Raw genomic sequence first — 12,690 nt, 5'->3', positions numbered from 1 at the left:
GCCAGTATAGGGCTCACATGCCTGTGAGTTGGAACTGGAAGACAAGCAATAAAACATTGTCCTTCTCATTCTCTAACTCTGCAGTGCCCAGGTTACTTACCCACAGTTGGAATCACTCAACTCGTACAAACAGTTAGGTATAACACTTTGTAGGAGTATGAAACGCAACGACCACATAGACAGCAGGTGATAGACTTCAGTTTATTGATAGAACGTCCGCCCCGATAGCTGAGTGATGAGCGTGACGGATTGCCGTCCTACGGGCCCAGGTTCGATTCCCGGCTGAGTCGGAGATTTTCTCCAATTTTTCCCACGTGGAATGTTTCCCTCTATTATATTAATTCCACATTTCTCGCTACAAATATGTACCGCACTTGAAGATGACCATTGCATTTGTGGATCTACGTTACTTCCATTTGAAATTTACACCATAGCATCTGGCCAGTATAGGGCTCACATGCCTGTGAGTTGGAACTGGAAGACAAGCAATAAAACATTGTCCTTCTCATTCTCTAACTCTGCAGTGCCCAGGTTACTTACCCACAGTTGGAATCACTCAACTCGTACAAACAGTTAGGTATAACACTTTGTAGGAGTATGAAACGCAACGACCACATAGACAGCAGGTGATAGACTTCAGTTTATTGATAGAACGTCCGCCCCGATAGCTGAGTGATGAGCGTGACGGATTGCCGTCCTACGGGCCCAGGTTCGATTCCCGGCTGAGTCGGAGATTTTCTCCGCTCAGGGACTGGGTGTTGTGCTGTCTTCACCATCATTTCATCCCCATCTGGTGTGCAGGTTGCCCAATGTGGCGTCGAATGTAATAAGAGCTGCACCGAGGTGGTCGGACCTGCCCCGTAAGGGGCCTCCGAGCCAATGATGCCAAATGCTCATTTCCATTTCCATTGGTAGAATGCCGGAGAAATGCAGTCAGCCTAAAAACGAGATTCCTCACGTAACATTTGCGAGACAAATCCTAGAATATTGCTGAAATGTGTGGGACCCATATCACATAGGGCTAACAGGAGATATTGAATGGATAGAGAGAAGGGCAGAATGAACATTCACAGGTTTTTTTGATCCATGGGAGAGTGTCACAGAGATGCTGAATGAACTGGACTAGCAGACACTTGAAGATTGATGCAAACTATCCCTACAAAAGCTACGTACAAATTTCAAGAATCCAGATGATGAATCTAGTAATATACTACAACTCTCTGTGTCAGACCTATAGGGATCACAAGTACAAGAACAGATTAATTACAGCACGCGCAGAGACATTTAAACAGTCATTCTTCCACGCCCCGTATGTGAATGGAATGGGAAGAAGACCTAATACACTAGAGTCTCAATAGTTCGAGGTGAACGGGACCGGAACCACGTAGAACTATCGAAAACTCGGACTATCGTAATTTAAATGGGAAAGAGAAATATTATGAAATTGGAAGTAATACAGGTCAGAATATGAACTTTATTAAAATAAAAGTATTTACACATGTATTTGCATTGCCAGAATAACAATAATTATTTATTTACACATGTAATAGTGAAGTTCTTTTGTTTGGTGAAGCTGCAACGTTTCCTCGCGGCAATGTCACGCCACCGTCTCGGGAGCAAAAGGTCAGTTGGTGTTGCCTCAGGCTGTTGTTCCACATAGCATACGGCGGCCTCGAGAGCAGCGTAGCGGTCGGTGTGACTCGTCATCGGTGCAGCCTCTGCCTCGTCACTCTCACACTGCGATGGAATGTTAACCGTGTCAATTATAGAAGAGTCTGTCACTTCCAACTGTTCGTCCGAATTTAACCACTCGCCTACTTCCACCTCTTCTGCCTCTTCACACCCTGGCAATCTTCTGATTAAATTACACAATGGCTGATCGTCCTCATCTGATAAATCTTCAGTTTCTATGTCTGACATACTTTCCTGTAGAATTTTCCTCCATGACTTAGAAATTGTGTCTGACTTTATTTCGCTCCAAGATTCGCTAATCCAGTACATGACGTCCTTCAAAGTCACTTTCTTCAAAGCTCCTACAATGCTTTCATTGTCTTCGGAATGCAGGATTGACTGTAGCAATCGCCGTCGATACTTTTCTTTTAGACATTCCAGAACGCCCTGATCCGTGGGCTGAATGAGACAGGTAACGTTTGGTGGGAAAAACAAGGCGTGGATACCGTCGCACTGCAGTTCTCCTGCACTTAGATGTGAGGACGCATTATCCGTGAGCAAAATTGCTTTGCATGGCAGTCCCCTTTCTTTTAAAAAATTATTGCAGTCAGGTACAAATGAGTTAAAACACCAGTTCTTGAAGATTTCCTGATTCATCCAGGCATTATTCTGATGTGTATAGACAACTGGAAGAGCTGAGATGGATACATTCTTGAATGAATTCTCTTGGCTTGGCAGACTTCCCAATCACAACTAGTTTTTGTTTGTGGTTTCCAGTTGCATTTGAAGCTGCCATAACTGTGAGCCACTCTTTGCTTTTTTTGTGCCCAGGAGCACATTTTTCTTCGCAAGAAGCAAGTGTCCTCGCTGGTAACATTTTAAAATTTATCCCAGTTTTGTCACAGTTATATATTTGTTCATTAGACAAATTTTCATCAGTTACGATTTTTTTAAACTCGACAATAAATTTTGAAACGGCTTGAGCGTCACCAGAGAGTTTTTCTCCGCGTACGTCTAGTTGACGTACTCCATACCTCTTCTTCCACTTGTCGAGCCAGCCCACACTAGCGGCGAAATTTTCATCTCCTTCCTGCAGCTGGTTTCTGAAAAACAAAGCTTTTTCTTGCAAGATTGGGCCAGAAATCGGAGCACCCTTCTGTCTCTGTTGGGTAAACCACATGGACAATGCCTCACTTGTTTTTTCGAAGTCTGACTTCTTTATACTTCTTCGATTGAGAGATTCATGTGAGCATTTCTGTGAAGAAAACTGTTCCAATTTAAGTCTGTTTCTTCGCCAGTCACCAACAGTAACTTCACCGACACCATATTCGAGAGCGAGTTTTTTTATTGTTTCTCCTTTGTCAAGTTGTCTTAGTGCTTCTAATTTTAGATGCAAAGGCACAAATTTCCTCTTTTTTTGTTACAGCACTCATCTTTGTAAGGTGGAACACACAGTCAACAAATAAAACGACACACAACACTGTAAAATATAGGTACTGGGAACTACAGCAGTGTATGAACTTATGATCGGTAGCAGCCGGCAGCAGTCGGGGTATTTCGTGCCATACTGACAACAGATGACTGCAACAGGGCAGTGAGCTAATCGTCGGTGTTGATTGCATTCTTGTCTGCTTTGTCACTGAGCTGTACTCTCCCACTCTATCTTTTGCAATGATGTTTTCATTAGTTATCATTTATGGCTGTAGAGGTTGCTGGTACTGGTAGATGTGTCTGTTGCCACGGCATCACGATTCTCAACAGCAGCAACCATTAAGGCAGACGAAGTAAAGCAGCAAGTCCTTCTACAATGAGGTGACAAAGAGTCACGGGATGCTTGCTAATATCGTGCCAGACCACCATTTGCATGGCATAGTGCAGCAACTGTATGTGGCATCGTATCAGCAAGTTGGTGGAAGTCCTCTGCAAAAATATTGAGCCATGCTTCATCTATAACCATCCATAATTGCAAAAGTGTAGGTGTTGTAGGATTTTCTGCACAAACTGACCTCTTGATTATATCCCATAAACATTCGATGGGATTTGTGTTGGCTGATCTGGATGGCCAGATCATTCTCTCGAATTGTCCATAATGTTCTTCAAAACAATCACGAACAGCTGTGGACTGGTGCATTGTCATCCATAAAAAGTCTGTTGTTGGGAACATGAAGTCCATGAATGGCTGCAAATGTCTCCGAGTAGCCAAACATAACCATTTCCAGTCAATCATCAGTTCATTTTGACCAGAGGACCCAGTCCATTCCATGATATCAGATTAAATCAGATTCAGTTTTTGTTCATAGGCCCAAAAATGAGAGACGATTCTCATGACCGTGGAACATGTCAGAAAGTGTAAAATAAAAAAAAAACATAGAACATGGAACACTTGAGTATACCACTCACTTCCCTGGTCATTTGTCAGATTTTCAAAATACGAGGGTAACCCCAAAAGTAAGGTCTCCTATTTTTTAGAAGTACACAGATCTGTTTATTTCTACAATGGTTTACATCAGTTTACAGCTTGAACATTTAGCTATTTTTCGACATAATCACCATTTCTGTCGATGCATTTTTGTAGACGCTGTGGCAATTTATGTATTCTGGAACCGCAATTAACACTGACAGGTACTGTGAGACTCAGAAAAAACTCAAACGGCAATTCAGAACCGGAGAAGAGGAATGTTGAGCATGGGTATACACAATCTCCGTGACAATGCTCGCCCACACATCGCTCGGCAAATCGTTGCTCTCCTGCAACAGTTTCAGTAGAACGTAATCACCCACCCACCTACCCTATAGTCCTGACTTGGCACCCAGTGACTATCACATGTTCCCTAGGGTAAAAGAACATTTGGCCGGAAAGCGATTCAGCTCCACCGACGAGGTGAAAGAAGAGGTTCAGTCTGAACAGCACGGCAGCGAGCTGGTATGACGTGGGCATACAAAAACTGCCGAGCGTCTTCAAAAATGCATCGACAGAAATGGTGATTATGTCAAAAAATAGCTGTAAACTGATGTTAACCATTGTAGAAATAAACAGGTCTATGTACTTATAAAAAGTAGGAGACCTTACTTTTCGGATTACCCTCATAGATTCGGTTTTTGTTCCATAGGCCCAAAAATGAGAGATGATTCTCATGAGTGTGGAACATGTTAGAAAGTGTAACATAAAAAAACATAGAACACTTGAATATACAACTCACTTCCCTGGTCATTTGTCAGATTTTCAAAATATGTGAATACATTACAGTAAACTGGAACTGCTAATATTTACATAATCAATACACAGTCAGAATGAAACATAGTTATGCACTTTTAATAAATTTATCATACTCAAAATCAATGTCTTAACTGTTGTCACCAAGTACTGTCAAAACTGAAATCAAGAGACAATTTTACTTAACTTGGTCTAACAGTCCCTGTTAAGATATTCGTCTACAGACTTAAACGAGTTGCGTAGCAAAAAGTCTTTCAAAATCTCTTTAAATTGTGCTTAATCTAAAAACCATGTTTTTGATGGTTGCGGGTAATTTATTGAAAATGTGTGTTCCTGAATAATGGACCCCCTTTTGGACCAAGGTAAATGATTCTAGGTCTTTCTCTATATTGTTCTTATTCCTAGTACCGATACTGTGTGTTGACCTATTGGTTGGAAATAGTAATATACTATATACAATGACTTTCATTAAGGAATAACTATACTGAGAAGCAATAGTTAGAATACCCAGTTCCTTGAACAGGTGTCTACATGATGATCTTGAATTTACACCACAAATGAGTTTTATTACACGCTTTTGCACTCTAAAAGCTTTTATTTGGTTTGATGTGTTACCCCAGAATATGATCCCATATGACACACTAGAATGAAAGTAAGCAAAGTAAGTGAGATTTTTTTATATTTATGTCTCCTACATCTTATATTGTTCGATTGCAAATACCGACTTGTTTAGCCACTTCAGCAATTCTGTGGTATGCCCTTTCCAAGTGAATTTATTACGGAGTTGTAATCTGAGAAATTTAACACTGTCAAACCTCTTCGATCTGCATGTCTTCATATGTTATTCACATGCTGGAATGAAATCTCTAACAGGTTTTGAACTGCATATATTGAATCTTTTCAAAGCTTAATGACAGTGAATTAGCTTTAAACCATTTATTAATGTCAGTGAAAATTTGATTAGCAGCCACTTCTAAATTTGTGCTCGACTTGCTATTTATTGCAGTGTTTGTATCATCTGCAAACTTAGCATCTGGCAGTGTAACAGACAAGAGGTCAAAAGTGTACACAAGAAAAATAGTGGACCTAAGATGGAACCTTGAAGGACACCACATATAATTAATTCCACACTTCTTCGTATCATCCATTTTGATAAAACAATTGATTGCAGCTCCACTACGGCCACTTGGCATATCAAATTTGCACACCACAAACTTGTTGAGTTGCTCTGTCTGCCCCTTCAGGATTCACAGGTCCCCCATCTGAAATGAGAAAGATATAGGATATTAAAATGTTGGAGTCTCATTGTGGACACCTTGTATTATTTGCAGTCATATGCTTAAGAAGATGCTTGAAGTCAATATTTTCAAATATTTTTGAAAAAGATGGCAAAATTGAAATTTATCAATAGTTTGATGGTATCTCTTTATTCTCCTTCCTGTAAACAGGCTTAAGTTCAGCAATGTTTTTGTGAATCTGAAAATGTTCCGTTAATTAGAGATTGATTACACAAATAACAATAGCAACAACTCAACTCACATGAGCACTCTGATTAACTTCGTTGGTATGTTATCATAATCACTAGAATACTTTGATTTTAAAAAATGGTTGGCTCTGAGCACTATGGGACTTAACATCTATGGTCATCAGTCCCCTAGAACTTAGAACTACTTAAACCTAACTAATCTAAGGACATCACACAACACCCAGTCATCACGAGGCAGAGAAAAATCCCTGACCCCGCCGGGAATCGAACCCGGGACCCCGGACGTGGGAAGCGAGAACGCTACCGCACGACCACAAGCTGCGCACTACTTTGATTTTAAGGATTTTATTACGAATGCTTCTTCTTTGAGAGATGTAAATGTCATTTCCATTTTACTTAAGTTATCTCTGGTCTCAAATATTCAACTGTACTTTTTACTCATAGTGGTAACACTAAACTGTCAGTAACAGAAACAAAGTACTTCTTTAAGAGATTTGCAGCACTACATGCACTTGTTACCAATGTCTCAATTATTTAATTACAGCTATGAGTTCGTTTCTGGCCCCACTTGTGTCTGTCTTCCCTATATCCCACATTGTTTTTATTTTTTTTGCCTGATGTAACTATCTTTTTTCTCATAATAAAACTGCTTACATTTCTGGATTACTTGCTTGAATATTTTGCAGTATTCTTTGTAATGCATTACAATGCTAACATTGGAGCTGTCCGTGGGTAGTAGATACACCTTCCTTTTTATCCTATGTCATATCTTTATTCCCCACTGTAACCCATGGTTTATTTTGAGACTTCTGTTTGATTTGAGTTACCCTTCGGGGAAAACAATTTTTAAATGAGGAAGTAACTTTGCAAATGAATGCTTTGTATTTTTCATTCGAGTCAGTAGTACCGTAAACATCTATCCAGTTCATTTCTTTGAGCAATCTGCTAAAATTCTCAATTTTCAACTGATTTATTACCCTCAGATTTCATAGATTTTATATCCTGACAAGTTTCAACTTTTAATATAAGATGCTGGATTTCATGATCGCCCATATACTGTTGGTTTTGTGATATGACTTTTTTTCCCCTAAATTTGTCTACAAAGATATTATCAAAAGCAGTTTCAGAGCATTTACATACCCCAGTTGCAGAGTTCACAGTAACAGTTAAATTGAGTGACAGTGTTACTGTTTGCAGTAATTGTTCACTCACAGGGCTTTTCAATAAATCTGCATTAAAATCACCAGCAAACACTGTTTCCATGTTTTTACTGTGATATGGTGGAACAGAGCTTTCAGATTTTTTATGAAGAGTTAAAGTTTCCTGAAGGTGCTCTGTATATGCTTACTGTTATTAAGGACTTATTATGAAATACTACTTCTGTTGCACAAGCTTCTATGCCCTGCCCTGAGCAAAATTGATTAATGTCAATATTCTTCCTGTTGACATGAAGGCTGTGCCTAGTATAGTCCCACCTACTGATAAGGAGTCAACAGGAACCACACCAATATGAGACCCCATATCTGATCCAAAGAGTGGTTCCACCTGTGAATTAACTCTCCTAACAGAAAAGGTTAAGGGGCTCCGGAATGCCCTATACTTGCAATGTTAAAATAACGCTTATAAATTACATCTTTCCTCACAAAGTATTTGAGGTAGGAAGTTGAACTTTTTACAGATTATTTATTGGAATATGGGCTACAACTTAACACAGGGATTTTACAAAATTTTAGTTCAGTTATTAAAGATGATTTTTTTTTTTCAATTGTAATGAAAATTCACAACTTTTTTTTGCAATTTTTTATTTATATATTCAAAAATATACAGTTTTTTGGAAAAAGGCTGTGTTAAATTATGCAGAAGGTACTGTGTAACATTTACTGAAAGTTTGAAACAAATATGTTTGGAAGACCCTTAGAAAACATGTGATTAGTATGAGAAAATAAAAGTTTTGGGAATCGAGTGACAAAGATTGGATTAACTTTTTAGTGCATTCCAGGTCCATAGGATGGATTATCTTCATCCTCTGCAAACTCCTCCTCCAACTTCCTCTTGTTCCTCCTCCTGTTTACTCTTGCTTGTATTTCTAGACTCTTTACAGCCCTGTCTGCAGCCCGAAGGCGTTCCTTGTCTAAAGCAAGCATCGCTCGTACCATGTTAGAACCTACCTTCATTCCCATATTTCTAAATACCTTGCACCTTAGAATGCTCCTTTTCTTAAAAGCCTTCAGAGGATTTCTAATAACTTTACTTTTACTCATTATTGTACTTCAGCAAAACAGAGACTCAAGAAACAGAATTAATTACGAATATTTTCGAGATAACGACAGAGTAAATAAACATGAAACAATTGACAATCGCACCAGCGATATATATTGAACCATCACAGGTTAGCCACAACACATACTTTATCTCACATCACTAAAATGTACCTGATGAACACGGACGTTAATAATAACACCATTTGACAGCAGTTTAACAGCGCCACAGTGGGTCACGCCCACGTAGAACACATTTCAAAAAAAAATTTAAAAATAGTTGTAGTCTTCGGAATTGAATAAATTATATATCTATTAAAAGGTAATAGTCTGCAGATTCAGAAAACGCATGATTTTGAGCCTTTCCGGAGCCCCTTAAGTGAGGCTGGTGATGGCTCCTCAGAACAGATACAAACACAACACCAGTATGTCTCGTAAACACAGCCCACACCATTATTGGGCCACACCATTGTGCACAATGCCTTGTTCAGAATCTCGGTCCGTAGCCTCGTGGAGTCTGCACCACACTCAAACCCTACCGTAGTCTCTTACCAACTGAAACAGGGACTTATCTGACCACGCCACAGATGCCAGTCGTCTGTGGTCCAATAGATATGGTCATGAGCCCTGGTAAGGCCAGTGCGTAGTTTGTGGTGAGAGGAAATGCCTGAAATTTGGTGTCCTCGACATTGTGGATCTCGGTAGAGTCCCATATGTGTAGCTCCAACTATCATTCTGCATTAATTCGTGTCGTGCGGCCACAGTCACGTCGGAAACCCTTTCACGTGAATACAAATGACAGCTTCACCAATTCACTGCCACAGTTTTGTTAGCTAGTAACTGGCGACTTCTTTATTTGTTTGAATTACTTATTCCTCATTTCAGTACCGAGCATTTCAGTTCTATCAAAATTTTTAACTTGTGATGTGGAATAATTGTAATTTATTATTTGATTGTTTTATGCATGTGATCACTGTAGGATTGTAATTATTAGCACATTTTGTTCATATATGCATTTTACTGTTTGTATCAATTACCTTTAAGTACTGTTCTCGTATACTGTACAATTATGACTCATTCCACATCCATTCTATTGCCTTGGTAACTGGTAGATGGGACATGAATAAATAAATAAAAATAAAAGTGATTACTGCTGAAACTGAGATAGCCTTAAGCAAGGTTCTTAGTCGTTATGTGAAGCGTATATTCGTCCGTAGTATTTGTATAATCTTTTCATAGGTTTTTAGATTATTACTCTCAGTTTTCCTACTTCGAAACTTGAGGTATCTTATTCTGTACAGAAATGTATCACTGAATTTTTACCCAATACGTGGCGCTCAGGGCAACATATCTCGAATTTTTATTCAAATAATCTTCAGAAGCGGTATTCCGTACAACCTTTTTCTTGGACTGCAATCATCTATAAACTTCTTTGGAGTCAGCACACATTGCATCATTTGTATTTAATCATGAAATATGACATGTAGATCAATATCCTCGGACTCGACAAATTTGGAAATTTCACAGATGCCAGCATCCACCAGAATGGAGGCTGTTCTTCAGTTTCATATTTTTTGCATCATTATGTGTGTCATTTCGATTTTTAATAGTTTGTTGAGGAGCTACACATACCTCATTACTTTTTTTATTCAGAAGTCAGTCACATTAGTCATGCTTTTAAGTCACCATAGAATGAATATTCGTCCATAATTTTTGTATACTCTTTTCACAAATTTTTCGATTATTCTTCTCACTTTTCCTACTTAGAAACTTATGGTGTCTTACTCTTTACAGAAATAGTATCAGAGAATTTTTATCTAATACGTGATGCTCAGGGCAACACATCTCGAATTTTTATTCAAATAATCTTCAGAAGCGGTGTTCCATACAACATTTTTCTTTGTCTGTAATCATGTACAGGGTGTTTCAAAAATGACCGGTATATTTGAAACGGCGATAAAAACTAAACGAGCAGCGATAGAAATACAACGTTTGTTGCAATATGCTTGGGACAACAGTACATTTTCAGGCAGACAAACTTTCGAAATTACAGTAGTTACAATTTTCAACAACAGATGGCGCTGCAAGTGATGTGAAAGATATAGAAGACAACGCAGTCTGTGGGTGTGCCATTCTGTACGTCGTCTTTCTTCTGTAAGCGTGTGCTGTTCACAACGTGCAAGTGTGCTGTAGACAACATGGTTTATTCCTTAGAACAGAGGATTTTTCTGGTGTTGGAATTCCACCGCCTAGAACACAGTGTTGTTGCAACAAGACGAAGTTTTCAACGGAGGTTTAATGTAACCAAAGGACCGAAAAGCGATACAATAAAGGATCTGTTTAAAAAATTTCAGCAGACTGGGAACGTGACGGATGAACGTGCTGGAAAGGTAGGGCGACCGCGTACGGCAACCACAGAGGGCAACGCGCAGCTAGTGCAGCAGGTGATCCAACAGCGGCCTCGGGTTTCCCTTCGCCGTGTTGCAGCTGCGGTCCAAATGACGCCAACGTCCACGTATTCTCATGCGCCAGAGTTTACACCTCTATCCATACAAAATTCAAACGCGGCAACCCCTCAGCGCCGCTACCATTGCTGCACGAGAGACATTCGCTAACAATATAGTGCACAGGATTGATGACGGCGATATGCATGTGGGCAGCATTTGGTTTACTGACGAAGCTTATTTTTACCTGGACGGCTTCGTCAATAAACAGAACTGGCACATATGGGGAACCGAAAAGCCCCATGTTGCAGTCCCATTGTCCCTGCATCCTCAAAAAGTACTGGTCTGGGCCGCCATTTCTTCCAAAGGAATCATTGGCCCATTTTTCAGATCCGAAACGATTACTGCTTCACGCTATCTGGACATTCTTAGTGAATTTGTGGTGGTACAAACTGCCTTAGACGACACTGCGAACACCTCGTGGTTTATGCAAGATGGTGCCCGGCCACATCGCACGGCCGACGTCTTTAATTTCCTGAATGAATATTTCGATGATCGTGTGATTGCTTTGGGCTATCCGAAACATACAGGAGGCGGCGTGGATTGGCCTCCCTATTCGCCAGACATGAACCCCTGTGACTTCTTTCTGTGGGGACACTCGAGAGACCAGGTGTACTGCCAGAATCCAGAAACAATTGAACAGCTGAAGCAGTACATCTCATCTGCATGTGAAGCCATTCCGCCAGACACGTTGTCAAAGGTTTCGGGTAATTTCATTCAGAGACTACGCCATATTATTGCTACGCATGGTGGATATGTGGAAAATATCGTACTATAGAGTTTCGCAGACCGCAGCGCCATCTGTTGTTGAAAATTGTAACTACTGTAATTTCGTAAGTTTGTCCGCCTGAAAATGTACTGTTGTCCCAAGCATATTGCAACAAATGGTGTATTTCTATCGCTGCTCGTTTAGTTTTTATTGCCGTTTCAAATATACCGGTCATTTTTGAAACACCCTGTATAAACTTCTTTGGAGTGAGCAGACATTATTGCACATAGATTGCTTCACAGCATTAAATCTCAACACACTGCACAAATAAAACATGTATGGACACCAACTACCTGTCGTCTGCTAAAAAACGCAAAGATTCCCACCGGCTGATAGCACAGTGTTCATTTCGAAGAAGTTAGCACGTGGACAAATGTGCACATGTAATTGCACTGTTGGAAATTGCTGTGCATGCTCAAAGTTGAACACCAAAACATGGACATACCTTTAGTCTGTTACACGCGCAAACTAAGTTGACACTCTGCGCGGTGGCTGATGGGAGCGACTAAATGGGAACTCTCTTTACAGTCGTTCCCATCAGCCACCGCGCTGAGTGCCAAATTTTTTTTGCGCATGTAATAATCTTGTCTTCATGGCCTCTATGCGAGTGATTCAAAGAGAACTGAAGATCATCTCTGAGATTACTCAGTTAATATTGGTTCTTGAAACTTTGTAATCGTGCATTAGTCGGGTAATTTCCGTCTGTATTCATGACTCCGGCAAATAATGTTTTTTGGTAGTTTGTTGATGCTCTTACACAACTCGGACAATCCTGTGACCACTCGTGC

This window comes from Schistocerca americana, chromosome 11, assembly GCF_021461395.2.
Source record: "Schistocerca americana isolate TAMUIC-IGC-003095 chromosome 11, iqSchAmer2.1, whole genome shotgun sequence".
Classification (NCBI taxonomy): Eukaryota; Metazoa; Arthropoda; class Insecta; order Orthoptera; family Acrididae; genus Schistocerca; species Schistocerca americana.
The sequence above is the reverse complement of the archived record's forward strand: the minus strand, read 5'-3'. Positions refer to the sequence as shown.